At 44.4% G+C, this 6,000-nt stretch overlaps 1 protein-coding gene across 1 annotated transcript in view; it reads left to right on the top strand.

The window, feature by feature from the left end:
• Positions 1-1,039: 1,039 nt before the first annotated feature.
• LOC144151461 (RYamide receptor-like) overlaps positions 1,040-6,000 on the top strand; it is a 920,756-nt gene continuing 915,795 nt past the window's right edge. Inside the window, exon 1 of the mRNA XM_077682514.1 lies at positions 1,040-1,383. The gene's annotated coding sequence lies outside the window, so the exon portion shown is untranslated. The remainder of the gene's footprint in view (positions 1,384-6,000) is intronic.

Below are 6,000 nucleotides of genomic sequence, written 5' to 3'. Positions count from 1 at the left end.
GTATGTATGGATGTGCCTGTACGTATGTATGTATGCATATATGTGTATGTATGTATGTAAGTATGTATGTATGTATGTATGTATGTATGTATGTATGTATGTATGTATGTATGTATGTATGTATGTATGAGCGACGCATCACTTTGCACAACTACACTTAGTAGTAATTCCGCTGATTAGCGGGACTGCCGCGTTGGTATCATTAAAGTGTCGTCGCTCCCTCTTCCTTTCTTGCTCCCTCTCTTTTCGTCTGAATATACCCAGTTTCTGATTCTCCATAATGTACACGCGCCCAATGGCAATAACTAAGGGAACGAATCCCGCAGATTATGAAGCTCAGAACACGATTATAAATAGCTGAAGTATGGCATTACGTTGCGGGGCATAACATATCCAAATGGGCATGTCCGCAGGGCCCGCCTGGTATTTCTTCAAATCGTGCGCTTGGTCTCTTTATTCTGGGAATTCGCTCAATCAGTCACAGCAACTGCCCACACTGGTATGTTTTGAAAACGAAGGTTTACCGATTTGAGTGGCTCGAAATCTGGATTTTTGTGATTTCTCCGACAAAGCAAAGTTAATAAAATCATCAATTTAGCTTCTGGTATTCTTGCTGGTGAGAAAAAGATGTCTCCTCGAGTTTAATTTCCTCTCTCGGCTCAAATGGCGGAACATATCGACTTCGCCTACAAAACAGGAGCTACTTGAAAAATGAAAAATCGCCAGCAGTTATTTATCCTTTCACTAATTTCGGAAATCGTACGATAAGACGCGAATAATATTACTGCGAAATTCAGCAAAGCTGGAGCTTGATTTGGCACGGCGGACCCTTGTCCAGGCCCACAGCGTATAAACGCTCCAATCCGTGTGCCTTAGCCCTGCGAATCGAGCAGGGGTGACCCGGTTGCTCCCGCTCTCATACAGGTGCGCGCTCGGGAGCGCACCAGAGCGCGCGCATCCCGAGACCCGAGCGCCGCTCGGCGGAGCGCGCCTCCTCGCCGGAGCGTTTCTCCGCGAGCCTCGGAGTTGCGACCGGAGCCCGCCCGAGGTTCGCAGCCCCACCGAGCTTCTCTGACCGGCGCCGCGGCCGCGAGGCTGTTCCGTCACTGCGCTCGCTCCCCCAACCGTGACAGTGGGCGCGTGTGTCCTGAAGAAGACAGCCTCTCCTCCACAAGGAGGCCTCGCCCCAACTCGGACGCTCACAGCCGGCCTACTTCGCCTGCCGGCTTATTAGGCCCGCTGACAGTGTGGTGACCTACAGTTCTGGCATTGTACATCTTTATTGTAATCCTTTGGACCAATTTTTTTTTTCGTGACTTTACATCTTGACTGTTAGTGGGCGCGGGCCTAAAGGAACGCACTACTGTCGTCGGAGTTTTCAAGGTACGTAAAGCACTTTGACATTCTTTGCCATGGCAGCGGCATCTGAAGCGAGCTGAATTTTTTGCCACGACAAACTCCTTCATTAAAAAAAAAAGGTTGGGCTGAAGACATAAGCGACTGAGGGGCCTTTTCTATTCATTCGATCGGCGAGGAGGCAAATACATTTGGAGAAACGGGAGACACGCGCGTGGTGCGCCGTTTCTTCAGCCGTTTTGTCTCGTTTGCCAGGGAACACGGACGAATTCTCAATACAACATTTTCTTGTTCATTTTGTTTTTGCTTGGGATATCTTTCCCGATATTTTCAATATACCTACGCTATACCCGCTTTTTGTGAACTCTTTCCCTATTTTAACAGAAAAAAAACGGGGAAATGCTCAGAGTTTATGCCGGCTTTCACAATTAAATACGGAGTCTGAACAGCAAAATGTGGACTGAAAGAGGCTTTATATGGCTGCGTTGGGCGCTAACACTTTTTTGCCCATTAGCCTCAAGAAAAAGTAGAATAATAACAATAAAACCTGGCGCTTTCCAGGTAAATTAGCTGGTTGATATTACTAAACCGCCCGCTTACATGTTAATTTTTGTAGTGTCTAATAAGACCACTTTGAATAAATTCCAAGTTTGTTGTTCTAGAACAGAAATGTATGGTAAATTGATCGATGTTGTAAGTAAAAGAATTTCTTAGAAAAATTTTTTTTTCTTTCTCAGTCGTATATTTCTAGTTTGTTTCTGATACATGAACTAGTACTTTGGCGCAAGAAACGTTGTAACAGCAGCACCCTCCTCCCAAATGAAAGATTAAGGCTGAGAAATATTAAAAAAAAATCTATTTCGGAAAGGTTTAATTTTTTAAGTCGAACGGTGCAAATTTAAAGCTGGTGGGTACTGTTGTATTAATTTTTCGAGCCCGCATCTACGAATCTGCTGGTGAAAAAGAAATATTTTTTTTTTCTGTGAAGGCTGAGTGCTATTGCCAATACCTGTTATTTTCCTTTGTAACGAAGAAACTCACGTAAGCAGCGGAAGTAGTTTGTCCGCCAACAGTTCAAGCGGAGCCTCTAATAAAAAGGACCGCGACATATGAAAAGCTCTCGTTGCAGACCGCGAAACTTCCCCAGAATCCGTTTAAATTATACAGAATAAGCGGGTTCTCCTTTCGGCTTCGAAAATATGCAGCACATCATTGCTCGCTAACGACTCGAACGAGTTTTAGCCGCATACCACGCAGAATTTTTTTTTCGGTGGTTCGGAGTGTTCGCTAATAATATTCGCTGCCGAATTTCGGCCCCGCATGACTGCCCAGCACCATGGCGCACCTTTCCGACCGCACTTTTCAGACGGAGTATTTCGTCGATGGCTTGTGTATTTTCATTCCCGCTGTTGCAAAAATAGTCCGCCTAGAATTCCCCACTCATCGTAAATTATATTCGAACTCATTCCGGAACTAGTTGTGTAAGCGTCAGGAAGGGACGAGCAAGCAATTTGGTTTAACGCATTCACTGAACTTAAATCTACATCTTGCTTAAAGCATATGCTTAGCATTTGCCTCACTGAGGCCTGAGCCGTCCGATAAGCACGACATCGGGTGTTTCTTCGCAGATTAACTTTACAGTACGGCGGTCGCATAGCACGAACTAGGGCTTCATAACCAAAAAAGTAAACAATGCGTTAAGGAGGTATTACTGAGCTACACATAAAGTGGGCAAGGTCGCCATTAAATCACGCTAATTTTTTTTCCATTTTTTCCCACTATTTTGTTATGGACTACATCGCTAAACCATTCTGGGCGACAATTGCACAGTTTTAAGAACTTTGCTTAAGATGACCTCTATTGTCTGTTGTGCCTGCTTCCGTCGTTAGCATATGCTTGTGCGCTTTGCGGCGAAGCTTGAATTAAATGTCTGGCGTTTTAACAGCTAAGTTGTAAAAGTTTCGAAATTTCTTCGTCTCATGGTCCGTCAGTAATATGACTTGCGACAAAGCCACTATTCTTGCGAATGCTCTAGAGGTCTCAATCTAGCGTGTGGGAAAACATATATCGGAAAACGTCGTAGTGTCGCTAAGAAAACTCTATAAATGCGTCGAATTTCGTTTAGGTCCACTAATCAGTTCTGGGTGGAGGGAAAACAGTTCGGGATCCCGTTCTGCTCTTGACATATTGACTTCTACGGAAGCAGCATAATTACTTAAAAAGCCTGTAACTGATATTTTATCAGAACTAGCCTGAAACAAATTGTATGAGGTTGAACTGCTCGAACAACTGCACAACCTTTACTCGCTTCCCCCACCCTAACCTAACAAGACAGCAGCAAACCCTATTCCGACAAGCACAAGCCGGAACACTCGAAACACCTGCGAGGCTACATCTCATCAGATATGGCAAAACAACACCCTTACCATCATGTTCACAGTGCAAAATTACAAATACCCAAGACCACATTCTTTGGCAGTGCCCCCAATACATCCAAATTAGAAAACAATACACTAGAGAGTGGCTGACCTTACCTAGACGAGAAGAAGAGCAACGCGGCCTGACTGACTTCATTCAAGAAGCCGTCAGCAGAAGCCTGGACCGAGGCCTCTGAATCTCGCAGCGCTCCCTACAACTCCTCCTCACTTTCTACCTGTGAATAAAATATTATCTCTCTCTCTCTCTCTCGGTTAGTATAAAGCATAACTATTAGTCACAGTTTTAATGGAAGTTACGTTAGGGTCCCACTACTGAGCCATTCCATCCCACAGCCGCCGTGGAACGGACAGCCAAAGGTGTAGTCTGCTAGCATAAAACGGCGGTTCTTTCAAGTTTCACGAGCTAAACAAATCAGGAGATTTTTGTGCTCCCAAATTAGAAACACTCGCGTTTTGTTTCTTGCACTGCGCACTGGTCAGTGCTATCGCATAATAGGTATTCTCAAATTACGATCCAAATGGATTTATGTGCGCGCTTTGTAATATCGTTTTCGTTGGTATGTTTACAGCTACGCTGTTCAAATAATTACGTGTAGAGGGCTGAGAAGCAATCAATCCCTTGCTTTCTTTTGTGTCCCGTCTTTTGGTTGTACTGCTACAAAAAATTAGAAATTATGGGTGCTTTCATTGTGTCGCTGGAATGGTTTGGTTCCAGGAAAGTTTCTTTTTTCGTTTGGCATTCATGACGTGAAGGCATCTTTCGCTCCTGCTTTCTGGTCACAAATGAAGAGCGAGCCCACCCATATTCTCTTCAGCCTCTATAAGCTTTCCTTTTTAATGACGTTGCAAAACAAAAACTACTTCTCGCTCGGAAAGTGTTTCGCGAGCAATTTCCCAAACATTGCCCCCTTAGCCCCGTGTGTTCTTTCCCTGCGAAAGGTTTGTATTGAGTGGGGTTCCAAGGGCGTTTTTCCATGTCGCTTAAAAGTATGGCGGATAAAAGGTTGCAGGCTAACTAAGACCTCTAGAATTCTTGAACGAGCGCCAGAATTTTAAGCCACAAGGGAGTGCCGTAACTTATTTGGCGCCACAGAGAGCAGATACTCGCCGATCGAAAGCCGGACACATTAGGCCGCGCGTAATGAAGAAGGGGTCGCCTGCAGCGCCCCGGGTAGTGTGGTGTAAATTTATCTGGTTCGATGGAGGAAGCAAAACGAGAATCGGGGTAGAACGTTTTGAACCTGGCTCTGTCTTTCATGCAATGTCGGCTAAGCTTCTGAATTTATTAAAATTCTTCACAGCTTTAATAAAAAGAGCAGTTGTTTTCGCATTCCTAATGTACCAGCCCTTGATATGCTCCGCGTATGCAATGGTCGGCGCATTCCCTGCCGTTGAAAACACCCGCCACGGCGTGTGGACGCCAGTCAAATCCACATCATAAAAATTTGAGAGATTTCAATCCCCAGACCCTCTATTCGGTTCAAAATTCTATCGGAAACCTTCAGTGGTTAAGGTCGGAGTACTGCCAATTGTCAGCAAGCGTAAAATACCTGCAGTACAAGGTATATACCGCGAGGACCACAATTGCCTCGTTCCGGTTAAAACCTCGTTCAAGTCTTCCCCTAGCAAGAATAGTAACCTACTTTACGAATGGCTATGTTTAGAAATTTTGGCCATATGGGTACGGTAGAATTTCTTTTGGAACACCTACTTGGTATAACGGCTTTATGCAGAAGATGCCTTTGGGAGTACCGAACCCATTGCTTTTTTGTACGTGCGGGGGCACTTCTGGGGCAGCTTTGATAAATAAAGCGAAATGGTCAGTAATGGTTCAAGGCAAGGTCCCCGGAATTTCGAAAAGGGGAGTCATTGTCACTCAGCCAGAATTCCTTCCCTAATGCGACAGGGCTTTTATACACAGGGTTTATGTCATTATTAATAGGTTCAGGTGGCCCCGTTTGTGTAATTACTTCCACTGGAACCAGAAATGGGGAAACCATGGTACGCTGCTACACGTATATACTGAGGTGCTTCTAGTGCAAAAAAGTTGCGTTCTACGTAAATCTTTCTTTTTTCTTTCTTTATTTCTTTCTTTCTTTCTCTCTTTCTTTCTTTTTTCTTTCGTTCTTTCTTTCTTTCTTTAATTCAAGATGATTACAAAATTGTCTTGCGGGACATGGAGAAAGGAAAAACCATAAAAAACCAT

Source organism: Haemaphysalis longicornis, unplaced genomic scaffold, assembly GCF_048455015.1.
Source record: "Haemaphysalis longicornis isolate Haplotype H1 unplaced genomic scaffold, Haemaphysalis longicornis Haplotype H1 scaffold_1, whole genome shotgun sequence".
Classification (NCBI taxonomy): Eukaryota; Metazoa; Arthropoda; class Arachnida; order Ixodida; family Ixodidae; genus Haemaphysalis; species Haemaphysalis longicornis.
The sequence above is the reverse complement of the archived record's forward strand: the minus strand, read 5'-3'. Positions and strand labels throughout refer to the sequence as shown.